The sequence below is a fragment of the Musca autumnalis genome, unplaced genomic scaffold (assembly GCF_047663935.1).
Source record: "Musca autumnalis isolate F117 unplaced genomic scaffold, ASM4766393v1 scaffold_5, whole genome shotgun sequence".
Taxonomy (NCBI): Eukaryota; Metazoa; Arthropoda; class Insecta; order Diptera; family Muscidae; genus Musca; species Musca autumnalis.
Window position 1 is genome coordinate 127,987,626 of NW_027412088.1, and position 15,882 is coordinate 128,003,507.

Here is a 15,882-nt window from a genome sequence, read left to right on the forward strand (position 1 = left end):
ATACCTTTTAGCAAAAATGCATAAACACAAAAAAAAAAATATGAAACAAATAAATTATGCTAATAATTTAGTTATAAGTAAATATGAAACAAATAAATTAATAAATAAAAAGAACTCTCTGGAAACGCTTTGCTTTTTGCAAGTTTTTTAGAGAAGAACACCTGAGGCAATCATGTGTAGACGACAACTTTCGAACCGGATACTGCGTTGGTCCAAACTTTGTTTATCGCAATATTTTAGCGAGCCTTATGTATACAAAATTCGAAGACGGTGCTTTTCGGTATATTTCTTCTGCTTTTTTAGTAATATTTTTTCCAAACTTAGTTTTTGCTCGAAAATGGGCCATACTGGGATACCTCCCTCACAAACTTTCAGAATAGTGGTTTAAGGGCAGTTTAAGGTCTATATGAGGATCTTTAGAAATTTTTACTGCAGGCATTCCTTGTGTTTAGAGAGGTATTATGTTTTTCGTGGGCAAGTCCATATTTCCTGACATAAGGGTCTAAAGGTGAAAATTATACTGTGGCGAACTGAAATGACTGGTGGGCGCTATATCTTTTAAAAGGAATGACTCCCAAAACAAGATCTACTCCCAAAATGAACTATGTCGATCCGGCCCATTTCTCCATACCTCTATATCTGCACCGCAACACTTGTGATCAATGATACAAATCCATATTTTGTTTGCAAGTTCATACTCCGAAAATGGCTACAAATTTCTGAAAATCTCCTAATACATAGTTTTCGGGTTTAAGGATTTTGGCTGTGTATCCGCTATTCGATCTGTCTATAGATGAAAGTTTTAATTCACATAGGCTCAGGATATATTCCTGTCCACAAAGTAGAGTGGTACTTGTTGAGATTTTGACGAAGAAGAACCTGTTTCCGATTAGTTTTTAGATTTCGTTTGTCGTCAAAAATCAAAATCCTTTACCGAAGGAGGAAAAATTAGCATTTCTAGAAATGTGCATCTATTGAAAGCACTTCCCAAAATACAATTGATATGGGTTTCTATGACGTTTTCTGCTGGTTTTATTCAAAGAGTAATCGACAGAAAATCCCTGAAGATCAAATTCATTGTAATTTTGAAATATTGGAAATAATATGTAATAAATCAATATATATAAAGTAGAAAAATGTTTGTACGTTTGTTTGTTTATTTGAAGTTTATGGACTCAAAAACAGCTGAACTGATCTTCCTGAAATTTTCAGAGTATATCACTACATGGCCTGAAAATAACATAGGCTATAAAAATTGCTGAAATTCAGCGTTGATCCGGAGATATAGCATCAGAATCAGAGGTACCTCCAAAAAATTTAGATTTTTTATGCAAAAATCTATAGAATGGTAACAGATAAATTTTGGATGTGAGCAGGAATTTGGTCTAGAAATAAATTTGCCAAATTATATTGAAATCGGTTCAGATTTGGATATAGCGCCCATAAATATTTTCGGCCGAATTCATGTATTTGATGCACCAAACTCGCTTTGTATAATAATCAATAATGTTGATTTTATTAACATTCGAAAGGTCGAACAAAACATACAAATTCGACAGAAAAATCCTTTTGTCCAATAGACATTTACGACACCGCGGTGGAAGAGAAATTATATCATAAAAAATAATATATAATAGTTTTTTGTTGCAAATTTCAAACATAATAAAGAATTTGTAATTGTTATGAATTTCAAAATCGTTCATTATAAAAACGTGTTTGAGAAAATATACAAACTCTTAAAACCACAAAGATTAAGCAACGGTTTTATATTTTATTGTTGAATTGCTCTTATAAAAAATGTCAAAAACAAAATATCGCAAAAATGTTTTTTCTAAGCCAAAGTATTGGACGTAATATGCTACAATAGGGTTATGACTTTTTCACAACCTCATATCCCTGTATCATAGCGTGATGAGTTTTGCCATAAGATTACATAAAATCATAATTATAAGGTGATTCGGTGAAAAAACCTCACGCACAAAATGATTTTAAAATTTGAATTTCTCAAAATTATGGACAATTTTTTGAAGTCACTGCAAGCAGATATACAATTGAAAATAAACTTTAGAGTCACATGAGATAACTAAACTGACATAACATTTATTTCTCTCTAATTTTCTGCAATTCTGAGAATCGTAAAAATGTCGTAAGCGCCTTTTTTTAAGATATATTTTTTTACAAAACACAAAAAATTTAAATTTTTTCAAAGTGTTTTGTGCATGACCTTTTTTAATATTTGAATGAAATAAAGATTATTATAGTTATTAGTAGCCTTATATTTATTCATTCGTGCAACAAAAAATAATCTTTGAAAAAAAAAATTTTTTTTCATTTCATACATTTTTTCAAAAAATTATATTTTTAAAATCGATTTGTGCGTGAACATTTTTTATATTTCAATGGAATAAACGATAGCGTAGTGATTATTAGGCAAAAGTTCATTCATCCCTGCTACAGGAAATCATTTTTGAGAAAAAATGTCAAAAAGTCATAATCCTAATGCTACAAACGTTCAATATATACAAATAAACGACTGGTTCAGAACTCAGTAACACTTACAGTCAGCCTAAAATTACGATTAAACGCTTAAACAACACCTTGAAACTTAACAACAACTATGCAGAAAAATGCTCAAAAAGCCTAACGTGTTCATTATTTTTATACTATCAAATATGTTAGACAATAAATATACCAATGTAGTTAAATAATTCTCTGTAATACTTCCTCCAAATACTTTACATATTTCTTGAAAAAATTAAAATAGTTTAAAAATTTTCTCAAAAATTAAAAACATAAGCTAACATAAGCTAATATTCTATGGGAACGAAAATCATTTCGGGGGGGCCCGGGCCCCCCCCCCCCCCCCCCCCTGACTACGTCGGTGGTAGGTACCGTTATACATGTGAAGGCAATTTCAAAATATGTACCCATGACGAATAATTTTGGTAAGAAGGTATCTTCTGTCAAAAACATACGAAATTCTAAATTATAGCCAAGGTAATCATTTTTTATTATTATGTGTCTTTCTGTTGGCTATCTGTTAGGGCTGATTTTTACAGAACCCCATTTATGAGCGGTCTTTATTTAAAGCTTACAGCCCTATGGAGCAAAACATTGAGCTTTCCACATACATATATCTGATCAATAAATTTGTACAAAACTTCAGGAAGAGTACGAACGGTGCAGAAGAAAACAAAAGTTGATTCATTTAAGGAACTGTTTGACATCAAAAGTTAAAAGGGGAATAAACGTGCAAAGAGGAAAAGAACCTCTACAAAATGCAAATTGAGAGCATAGGCCACATTGGTTACTCCAGCGACCAACTTGCTGGTGACAGTACCATCCAAGCAAAAGGACAATGGAAGCGACTGTATCCACGCTTACCAGCTCAGAGATACCTGATTGTTACCAGCTCAGAGTTACCTGACTTATTCTACATCAGTGCAGATAGTCCTTGGAAGGATAACATGCAGCATCAATAAAGCAACAAAACCCAACTAGCACTGAAAAACGCTTTGTTATCAGCTGAAAGCTGTCGTCCCAACAAGCAGCAACGGTGTACCACCAGACCATGGTCCCCAAGAATTAATCTAAAGAAATTATCGGTACAACATTCAAGTCGATTTACATTAAATAGAACTTATGAAAATTGATATGTATATGTATACCATTGCCATACATAAAAATCTACCAAGAGATCAATATTTACACAGCATAACTATATTATATTGTCAAAGCAACAGATTTACACGTACTTTGTGACCATAATGCAAAATTATCAATATTAAACATTTAGTTAATAATCGTATGTGTAAATGTTTTCTTTTTGCGAAAATATAAAGTGGATAATGAATTTTTCGATTAAACACTACCATCGCATCAACAAGCAATATGTAATTATGTTGCTGGAAATGTGACAGCTGTAAGTTTCCGTTGAATTCATTCTTTGACGATGCTAACAATTTGAGGTAGGTGGCACAACGGACGTTCGTATAATTGGGTTTGCGTTAATCAAAATGAGCCCATCGGATATGGCACTCTTTAATATTATCTACTGTGTCTATATCAGATTTTCTCTCTTCATACGTCTATGCGTATGCACCTTACTCTCTCTCACTCTCTCTTCCCTCTCTTTTCAAAGGTTCACTTCATTTAATACATCCATAAGATGTGTTTGTTACATCGCATCCGTAGCTCCTGGATAAATAGCTTTCCTTTGACTGTAACACAAAAACCATTTCATAGGGCATAAATGTGTATATAAATGTACATAAATTCACATACAGTTAGACAACTAAACAATTGCAAAAACCAAAATTGTAAAAAAAGTTCATATTAATTGTTCATTTATGGCAACAAGTTATGCAAATATCTTACTGTTGGTGCTCAACAATATTACGTCAAAATATACAGCGCCGCCGTGGGTTTTTTCGTACCGGATTGAGCCGAAGCTATAGTGTTTTGTCCAACGTTTATTTACGATTTATAACAAATACATATAAAACAAGTAGGAAAAGCGTTAGGTTCGGTCGGGCCGAACTTTTTATACCCTCCACCATAAATTTCAGCCATTTCGGTGGATTAATGTGGCCACAACCTTCAAAATACCGAAAATCGGAAGTTACCGCTCTATGGGGCTATATGATTGCGTGGACCTATACCTACAAATTTCTGGGGGCTATATCAAAACGTGGACCTATATAAACATTTTATGGTAGAAATATTTCTTAGCCTCTGGAAACACAAAATACAAAGTTACAACCGATTCTGTTGTCAAATGGGACTAATACATTCAAAATATATTAAAATGACGCGTAATTTATATGGGGCGTTATATGGGGGCTATACCAAAACGTGGACCTATATAATCCAACTTTGGTAGAAATGTTTTTTGGCCTCTGGAGACACAAAATACAAAGTTACAACCAATTCGTTGGTAAAATGGGACAAATATCTTAAACATTCCTTAAAACGACGACGCGTCATTTTGTATGGGGGCTATACGAAAGCGTGGACCTACATAGCCCGCTTTTAATACCAAAAGTCCTACGTACAAATAATAGATTTTCCCAAAATTTAATCCACCTACGTCAATCCGTTCGGACGCTAGAGTGATTTCCACAGACGGACGGACATGGCTATATCGATGTAGAATTGCACGCTGATCAAGAATATATATAGTCTGTGGGGTCTACAACGATTATTTCGAGTAGTTACAAACGCAGTGACAAACTTAATATACCCCCATCCTATGGTGGAGGGTATAAAAATATAATTCCTATTACTTTGGGGCGATAAATAAATAATTCAAATTGGAAAAGGTGGACTCGAGTTATAAAACTAATAATTTTTGAAATTTATTTAGTCATTATGCATTTTTATGACTTTTGCGGCTAATAATAGTCTAACAGTAAGTATTAAATGTAATAAAGTTCGGTGATACAAAAGCCGTCATGAGAGATGAAAAACGTATGAGGCCATATCAACTCGAAACAATGTTTGTAAAGAATGAATATTTAACTCAATATGTATTGTCGGAAAATTGACCAATTTAAAACAGTCTTCTAATTTTCGCTTTGATTTTGGGTACTATATTCTTTGGGTACTATATATTCTATACCAAGCAAAATAGTATGCGAAATCGATTTCACGGACATAATAATGATTGGGTAGACATTCCCACTGTCACTATTAGGAAATATGTAATAGTCATTATTCTGATAGTTAGTAAAAGATATCAAAAAAGTTCAAGCAAGTTCAACTACCAGTATTCCAAAGGCCAGATCATGACATACATACATATTAATCTTATTTGTATAAATCCCTTAACTAAGCTGATTAAAGCTCCAATGAATGTCCAAGGTGGATAGACAACTCATTACGGAACACAACTTTGGTTATTCTAAAAGAATGTATTTGTTATAAGTCGTAATAAACTTTGTATATTTTAACCGAATATTCTTGTGAATATCAATAGCAATAGACTTGCACAAAAACCGTATAGTTTTTACATAATTTGTTGACATAAAAGAACAAGTAACCCATTGGTCGTAAAAACGCCAGCGAAAAATGAGCGCAAAAATGCAGTTAGACACTTGTTTTATTGCTGGTATTTTGTATTTTCTAATTGTTTACTCATATGTCTGTCATTTCCCTTTCATAAAGTGAAATTTGACCTGTTTAGTTTAACGCGGCCTGGTCGCAAAAAGAACTCTGATTTGATTTTTTTGATTTTCTTACAATGGTAAAAACACTTAAGTAGATATATGTACTCGTACAATACAGGGATTAGTTAGAAAAGATGTGAAAGTATTCTAAAACCATAAGTTGTAAATACAAAGCAATGATTACTCTGTATTACGTTGCAAAATTAGATGTACCTTAAAACGGACAGTGGCAAAATCCACTACCGTAAATTTGTATAGGAAATTGGTGTTTTTACAATCTATATTAATAAAAGAGTATGTAAAGTGATTGACTGACATACTGACTGATTGATTCATCAACGCCCAGACAAAACGGCTGAAGCTAGAATCCTGAAATTTTGGGTGTGGATCACTCTTGGTCCGAAGGGGTCAGATAAGGCTGGGTTTTTGGAAATTCGAACTGGAAGGGTACGAAAAGTACTAAAAGGTACTAAATGTGGTACCGTTTGTATTTGGCGAACCGGTAGAGGTAGAACTTAGAAATTTGGAATGAAGGTCACTGATGGAGCGTAGGAAAGATGTGCTAAAGGGTTTTTAGAAATTCGAACTATAAGTGTACGAAAAGTACTAAAGTGTACTAAATTTGGTACCAATTCGTATTTTGTGAACGGATAAAGGTTAAAGGTTGAAATTTGGTGTTAGAATCAAGGTTAAAAGGTACGGTTGACATAAGGAGGTGGTTTAGGAAAAGTGTACACATGTGTACGGAAAATACTAAATGGTACTAAATTTGGTACAATTTGGATTTAGATTGAACGGATAGAGCTGGAATCCTGAAATTTTGAATTAAGGCTACTGTTGGAGAGTAAAACGGAAGTAGTGTTGAAAATTCGTACTTATGGGTACGAAAAATACTAAATGGTGCTAAATTTGATAAAATTTGGATTTAGGTTGAACGGATGGAGCTGGAATCCTGAAATTTTGAATTAAGGCTACTGTTGGAGGGTAGAATGGACGTAGTTTTGAAAATTCGTACTTACGGGTACGAAAAGTACTAAATGGTACTAAATTTGGTACAATTATGATTTGGGCGAGCGTATAGAGTTGGAACCCTGAAATTTTATGCTTAGACTACTGTTGGAGAGTAAAACGGAAGTAGTGTTGAAAATTCGTACTTATGTGTACGAAAAGTACTAAATTTTGTACAATTATGATTAGTGCGAACGGATAGAGCTGGAATCCTGACATTTTGAACTAAGGCTACGGTTGGAGAGTAAAATGGATGTAGTTTTAAAAATTGGTACTTATTGTTACGAAAACTACTAAATGGTACTAAATTTGGTACAACTTGGATTTAGGTTGAACGGATAGAGCTGGAATCCTGAAATTTTGAATTAAGGCTACAGTTGGAGGGTAGAATGCAAGTAGTTTTGAAAATAACTACTTATGTGTACGAAAAGTACTAAATTTGGTACAATTATGATTTAGGCGAGAGGATAGAGTTGGAACCATGAAATGTTTAACTAAGACTACTGTTGGAGAGTAAAACGGAAGTAGTGTTGAAAATTCGTACTTATGTTTACGAAAAGTACTAAATTTGGTACAATTATGATTAGTGGGAACGGATAGAGCTGGAATCCTGAAATTTCAATTACGGCTGCTGTTAGAGAATAAAATGGAAGCAGTTTTGAAAATTCGTACTTATGGGTACGACAAGTACTAATGGTACTAAATTTTGTACAATTTGGATTTACGTTGAACGGATAGAGCTGAAATCCTGAAATTTTGAATTAAGATTGATATTGTAGTATGGGATGGAGATAATTTGGAAATTCGTACTTATGGGTTACGCAAAGTAGTAAAGATGTGGGTCATCGGATAGGGCTAAACTTCTGCAATTTGGAATTTTGAATTAAGGCTACTGGAATCCTGAAATTTTGAATTAAGGCTACTGTTAGAGAGTATGATGGAAGTAGTTTTAAAATTCCTACTTATGGGTACGGCAAGAACTATATGGTACTAAATGTTGTACAATTTGGATTTACGTTAAACGGATAGAGCTGGAATCCTGAAATTTTGAATTAAGATTGATGTTGAAGGGTGGGATTGAGATAATTTGGAAATTCGTACTTATGAGTTACGAAAAGTAATAAATTTGGTACAATTAAGATTTGGATCATCGGATAGAGCTGAATTTCTGAAAGTTGGAATAAAAATTGCTGTTGGAGTATAAGATTGGCTACTCTTGGATTGTACAATGGAAGTTGTTTTGAAAATTCGTACTTAAGGTTACGAAAAGTACTAAATTTGGATTTAGGGTGAACGGATAGAGCTGTATCCCTGACACTTCGAATTTACATTGTTGTTATAGTATGAGATTGAGATAACTTGGAAATTCGTACTTCGTAGGCTACATTTGGAGTGTAAAATGGAAGTAGTTTTGAAAATTCGTACTTATGGGTACAAAAAGTACCAAATTTGGATTAGGGAGAACGAACAGAGCTGAAATAATGAAATTTAGAATTAAGCTTGCTGTTGGGGTGTAAGATGGAGTTAGTTTTGCAAATTCTTACTTACGGATAAGAAAAATACTAACAGCCTGTTTCTGTATGTCGAAACGAAAAAGTGTCCGAATGAAACACGTCCAAACTTTAGTTTTCGAAATATGTTTACCCTTGCTTTGCTTCAAAACAAAAAACAAATTTGGAAAATACACAAGAGTTTGGTAGTATTCTCTCGTTCTTTCGACATACAGAAACAGGCAGTAAATTTGGTACATTTTGGATTTGGGTGAACGAATAGAGCTGGAAACCTTAAATTCGTAATTGTGATTACTGTTGAAGTGTATGATTGAGGTAGTTTTGAAAATTCGTACTTATGGGAACGAAAAGTACTAATTTTGGTACAATTGAAATTTGGAATTGAGATTATTGTTGAAGTATAGGATTGAGGTAATTTTGGAAATTCGTACTTATGAGTACGAAAAGTACAAAATGGTACTAAAGTTGGTACAGTGGATATTTGGGGGAACGGATAGAGCCGAAATCCTGGAATTTTGGTAAGACTACGGTTGGAGTGTAGGATTGAGACATAAAGGTAGTTTTTGAAATTCGTACTTATGAGCACGAAATATACCAAATGGTACAATTTGAATTTGAGAGCACAAATAGCGCTGAAATACTGTTTTTTGAAATTAAGGTTACTGGTGAAGTGAAGGATTGAGGTAGTTTTGAAAATCGTACTTGTGGGTACGAAGAGTATTTAATGGCACTCTATTTGTTGTTGGGTGTAGGGACAGTGCTGGAATCTGCATTTTTTGGATTTAGTGTGAGTATTGGTGTGCAATGTTGGTCTCGCTGTTAACATGTAAGGGTGAGATACGAAATATACCAAATGTTACAATTTGAATTTGAGAGCACAAATAGCGCTGAAATACTGTTTTTTGAAATTAAGGTTACTGGTGAAGTGAAGGATTGAGGTAGTTTTGAAAATCGTACTTATGGGTACGAAGAGTATTTAATGGCACTCAATTTGTTGTTGGGTGTAGGGACAGTGCTGGAATCTGCATTTTTTGGATTTAGTGTGAGTATTGGTGTGCAATGTTGGTCTCGCTGTTAACATGTAAGGGTGAGATACGGCTGATCTTTTTTGAAAATCGAACTAAAGCGGTACGAACAGTACTAAAATAACAATAAATATTGATTAAAATTGGTATTATTTATTTATTTATTTATTTATTGTTTATTTGTTTTTTATATCCTTTCCACATACGAAGTAGCGGGCACTTTGCTAGTTATGGATAAAGTAAACTTTCAGTTTTTTAGCGCGTACGATGTAAGATATTTAATAAAGTGAAGAAGATAAATAAATAAAACATGTAAAACATTTGCCTATGTGCGAACGACTAAAAATGAAGTTTACTTTATACATACAGTGACTGTCACTTTGTTTGACTTGAATGGCAACAATGAGTGTTGAAATTTTTGTTTTTATAAAAGCAAACATGATCACGACATTGTTAACAATATTTCTGAAAACTGTTTTCAAAGAAAAGTGCAACATATTTTGTTTAATGTCCTGATTTTTATCTCTACCAGGGCAACGCCGTTAAAGACTAGTAAAATATAGGGCAAACCTGGCAGGACTTTCCATATATCATTAAATTGTTTGTACGTACTCCAGACATGACCGCTAATGATTTTCATTGTCATTTTTTTGGAAAATATTTTTAAAAACTCAAAATTCCTAGCCAAATTGCCTACAAAGGGACACTAAATACGATCATTCCAAAATTACGTCAGGAACGTCATTCTTTCTGTCGGAATCAATAACAAAACTACGGAAAACGATAGGAAACCAATTAATTCACCATTCTGATTACTAAAATTGCATAAAAAGCCAACAACTTAGTAATTATTAATCGATTATTGTGGTGCATCATTTTCAATGTTCACTTTAATGATGCCCATTTTTTGTTTTCCCATTAAATTATATTATAAATTATATTATGCCATGTTAAAGAAAACTTGTCAGTCTACAAAATTGTTTTTTGAATTTTTAAAAAATCTCAACTCGTTTCCAAGTTATCAACGTTTACATTTTTTAATTCAGGTTGCATCATTTTCAGTGTATTTGTAAAAAAAATTAAATTTCCCATACAAATTTACGGTAGTGAATTTTGCCTCTGTCCGTTAAAACTTATATAAGTTTTAAGAATTAAAGTTATTTATTAAAAAATGCTTAAAAATTTAAATAAAACTGAATTGAATAAAAAATAAAATTTCCAAAAAATCATGGGTTAATATTATTTTTTTACAACTTTGGCTTTGCAATTCTTTAGTTGTCTAACTGTACATACATACATTCAAAAGATTATACTCACACATATTAGGAAATGAATAATGTTGTTCTTCTCGTTATGGCTCTTTCGCGGCTACTACTGCTGGGCATCCACACAACTGAATCCCAAATTCATTCATTTCTTTACAAACAAACACACACTCATCCATGTATAATACAAAATGTAAGCATTAGCTAGCAGGAAATACCGCTCCCAAAAGTATGCCTTGCTTTGCTTTCGTTTGCCTCTTAAATGTACAACGTTCGTTGATGTATACATTAGTACTAAGTTAAACACACGTGTGTCAGATTGTTCGGTGGGTACGTCGTTCGCTTTGCTCGTAAGTCGGTTGGCACACTCTCTCACTGGCCCGTCAAAATTGTATGTACACAGTATTTTATTTCATTTCGATTAACTGTCATCGCACTTTTTGTATCGTTGCAATTCAATTCAAAGGATGTATCAACTTTTGGTTTTTCAATCAATTCTATTATTTTCCATTTAAATAATTTACGGCAAAAATCCAGGGCGATAATGTCGTCTCCATAGGTTCTCACTTAACGAAGAATGTTATATCCATCGATTATGGGCGTCACATCCTTTTTATTGCAAAACTAAACTTCATTCAATTTTTTCTTTCTTCGTTTAGATTCGACTTCAAGTTATTCACAAAATCTTACAATTAGTATTGCCGATATTAGGTATTTTAAGTATTACTTATTGTGTTCTTTTGAATATGTATAAATAAAAAGAGTTGTACAAAAGTTTTAAATTTGATTAGAAAAAAATCTTAAAAATATTCGCTTAGCTTTTTCACAACAACGTAACTGTTCCACATCTTGTTCTCGACTAAAGTGAATTTTTCAAATTTGAGATACATTCTGCTCGAGAGAAATGAATCTGTGCTCACACGAATACATACACATTATAGAGATGCTTGACGAGGAGTGCCACTTGTGTCTGAGTTTGTCCAAAGCCTAATTGTGTATGTGTTCGTGTGTAGAGTTGCCAGTACCAAAATCAAAAAACTATTTTAATAATAACCGTTACAGTTAAATACATACTCGATAATAAAAATAATGCTTCTCAATTGAAAATACATACATATATACAGTTAGTCAAGACAATGATTTCACATCAAAAAAAAAAAATTTTATTCATTTATAAAAAATGACAAATAATAATTTCGGGTTTTTTGCAAAAATTAGTTGATCGACTTTTTCAAGAAGATTGAATGTATAAATAAAACACTAACCTAAGTAGTAAAACAATAATAACAAAAAACAAAAACTTCTTGTAATCAAAATAGAATAACCCCACTAAGGTGCGTTATTACGACCTCTCGGTAGTTAAGTATTGGTCAGTATCGGACAGCTGATTTATTATTCTTACCAGTTTACTTTAAGAATAAGTGTTAGATAATATAAACGGAACTCTGTTCAAGAAAACAATTTACAGCAAATTCGAATTAACCAAACAGATTTGGGCTAACTTGAAGAATATCGGGTTTTTGCTTGATATTATCACGTTTTACATAATATAAAAATTATTGTAAATGGGAGATGTAATAACAAATCACTAGTAATGTGAACGTGCTTTTCTTAAAGTAAGACAAAAGGAGGTAAACAATTCACTATAGGTCTCACACGAGTATGGCCCATTATTACAACCTTCCGGTAGTTAAATGTTGGTTATCTCTTCGATAACCCATTTTTATACCCTACACATCACTGTGGTAAGGGATATTATGTCTTTGTGCATTTGTATGTAACATACAAAAGAAACCGAGATATACCCATAGTTCGTTCTATGCATATATGTATGTACATAGAATCAATTTCTGAGTCGATTTATGCATGTCCGTATGTGCGCAACTTACATGTCGCATTTATTGTCCGATACAGCTGAAAATTGGGGAACATATTTCTCTTAGCCATAGGAAGAACGCTATTGCTTTTGATGAAATTAGGAACGTATGATTGAATTCTGTCTAGACATAAATGTGCCAAAAATTATCGCAATCGATTCCGATTTGTATATAACTCCCATATATATTTTCGGTCGATTTAACGTATTTGCTGCACCAAACACGCTATATATGGGGATTTCTGAGTGAAATCGGACACTTTTTCAAGATGAGGTTTTTGATTTCTTTTATTTTTCTCTGCGGTGATGCTGCTCATTAGCAAAACATTTTAGTATATTTTCAAATTTTTTTGGACTAACGGTTCCAGAGATACCGCGCCTTGAAAAAGTCAAATTCTGTAAAAACTACATGCAAAGAAATACTCATAACTTCTTTAATATTGGTCCAATTTGGAACAATTTTTTTTTTATGTTTCGTTGTTTTATCAGCTGTTAAATAAAAAATAGAAAAAAAATTGCACAGTGGGCTTGTATGCTATTTTCGCGATTTAATATTTAAAATCAATTTTTAAAGATGTTCGACCCCTTCGATTTTCTTTAAATTTATTTGTATTAAACTACGTTCAATTACAAAAATTTTAAGTCCTATGTGGTAATGGGATTCGGACGATTACTATTTTTTCTGAATTTTTTAAAATTTGTCAATACAAATTTTCCTTTATACCTTTTTCCAAAATTTGTATTTCCTGTATTTTTGAAGCTAAGAGTACTTATTTATCATTATATATTATACATTTATCATAAAAAATAGAAAAAAAATGCACAGTGGGCTTTAATGGAATTTTCGCTGATGCATTTTCAAAATCGAAAAATGGCGCTGTTTTTAAGATGTCTGAGATAAATTCATAAATATAAAATCAAAACAAATGTTTAAAAATGAAACTTTTAATTTTTTTAATAAATTAATAAATTTTGCACAAAGTTATAAAGGAAAATTTGTACTGACAAATTTTAAAAAATTCAGAAAAAATAGTAATCGTCCGAATCCCATTACCACATAGGACTTAAAATGTTTGTAATTGAACGTAGTTTAATACAAAAAAAATTAAAGAAAATCGAAGGGGTCGAACATCTTTAAAAATTAATTTTAAATATTAAATCGCGAAAGGACCTTTGTGTTCCTTTTAAAATTTAAACAAATTACCGTAAATCAATGGTAGGCAAAATCTGTATTTCTATTGCATACTTTAGGGGGTGTCATTGTGTGAGTGCCATGTTTACACACAATAACAAATGGGCCCCATTGCCTACCACCCTGCATACAAAAACTTTCGCGGAAGTGACTTAAGCGTGTCACCTAGGCTATAGAACAGTAGCGGATGATAGTCGCGGAAGCCACCCGGAAGTGACATCATTCGTGAAGAAATGAACCACGCCGGCGTAACTTCCCGAAAGTCACTTCAGCGACACTTCTGGAAGTCATTATTACCGCGATAGCTCTTAAAATTGAAAAAGAAAAAAATTATTTTTTGTTATTTTTTATTTTTTGTTATTTTTGTTATTACATATTTATACCCTACACCACTATGTGGGGAGGGTATTATAAGTTGGTTTTGGCCAAAAAGTTTGTAACGCATCGAAATAATGGTCGTAGACCCATACTTATATATACCAAAATGAATGCCTCGACGAGCTGAGTCGATCTGGCTATGTGTGTCCGTCCGTCAGTCCGTCCGTCCGTCCGTCTGTCCGTCTGTCCGTCTGTCCATCTAAACCTTGTAATCACGCTACAGGTCGCAATTTTGATCGGATCGTCACGAAATTTTGGATATTGATGGGGGTCCCGGAGGGGAAGAAGCCTATTGATTTTGGTGGTGGTCGGATAATATTTAGGGGTCGGAAAGGGCAAAAAACTTAGGTGGATAAAAAGACAACGTTTTTTTCCAAAGCCAATATCTCAGCTTCTACATGGGGTATACCAAAAGCAAAACCTGAAAATGAAAGCAGAAAATATCACCTTTCTAATGATGTAAAGTAGGCGCTCGTTGGTGATCAAACAACGAAGATATCGCAATAGTAGCAAATAAAACCCCAATTTTCATTTTTGCGATTTTAATTATAATGACTAATATCACAGCTTTGGTTGAAAATTTTCCAAAAGCAAAGCCTAACTATGAAAGTAGAAGATCCCGTATTTACAATGATGCAAACTAGGTCGGCGTAGGTGACCAAATAACGGAGATATCGCAATAGTCGGTAATACATCCCATTTTTCTATTTTTTTGGAAATCACGCTACAGGTCGCAATTTTGATCGGATCGTCACGAAAATTTGAGGGTTAATGAGGGTCTCACAGATGAAGAAGCATATTGATTTTGGTGATGGTCGGATAATATTTAGGGGTCGGAATGGGCAAACACTTATTTGGAGAAAAGTCAACATTTTATTTCAAAGCCAATATCTCTGTTTCTTTAAGAGGTATATCAAAAGCAAAACCTGGAAAGGAGAGTAGAAAATATAACCTTTACAACGATGTAAAGTAGGTTGTCGTAGGTTGTCAAATAGCAATGTTATGGCAATAGTCGGTAATGCATCCCATTTTCCGATTTTTTTTGTAATCACGCTACAGGTCGCAATTTTGATCGGATGGTCACGACATTTTGGGGGAAAATGGGGGTCCCAAAAATAAAGAAGCCTATTGATTTTGATGATGGTCGGATAATATTCAGGGGTCGGAATGGGCAAACACTTATTTGGAGAAAAGTCAACATTTTATTTCAAAGCCAATATCTCTGTTTCTTTAAGAGGTATATCTAATGCAAAACCTTGTAAGGAAAGTAGAAAATATCACCTTTACAACGATGTAAATTAGGTTGTCATAGGTGGTCAAATAGCAGAGATATGGCAATAGTCGATAATGCATCCCATTTTCTGATTTTTTTGTAATCACGCCACAGGTCGCAATTTTGATCGGATCGTCACGAAATTTTAGGGGTTAATGGGGGTACCACAGAGGAAGAAGCCTACTGA

At 33.2% G+C, this 15,882-nt stretch overlaps 1 protein-coding gene across 2 annotated transcripts in view; it reads right to left on the reverse strand.

Annotated features, from left to right (window-relative positions):
- Positions 1-11,837, reverse strand: part of mAChR-A (muscarinic Acetylcholine Receptor, A-type) — a 43,921-nt gene extending 32,084 nt beyond the window's left edge. For both annotated transcript variants that reach the window (XM_073990818.1, XM_073990819.1), the window contains exon 1: positions 11,029-11,837. The gene's annotated coding sequence lies outside the window, so the exon portion shown is untranslated. The remainder of the gene's footprint in view (positions 1-11,028) is intronic.
- Between the last annotated feature and the right edge of the window lie 4,045 nt (positions 11,838-15,882).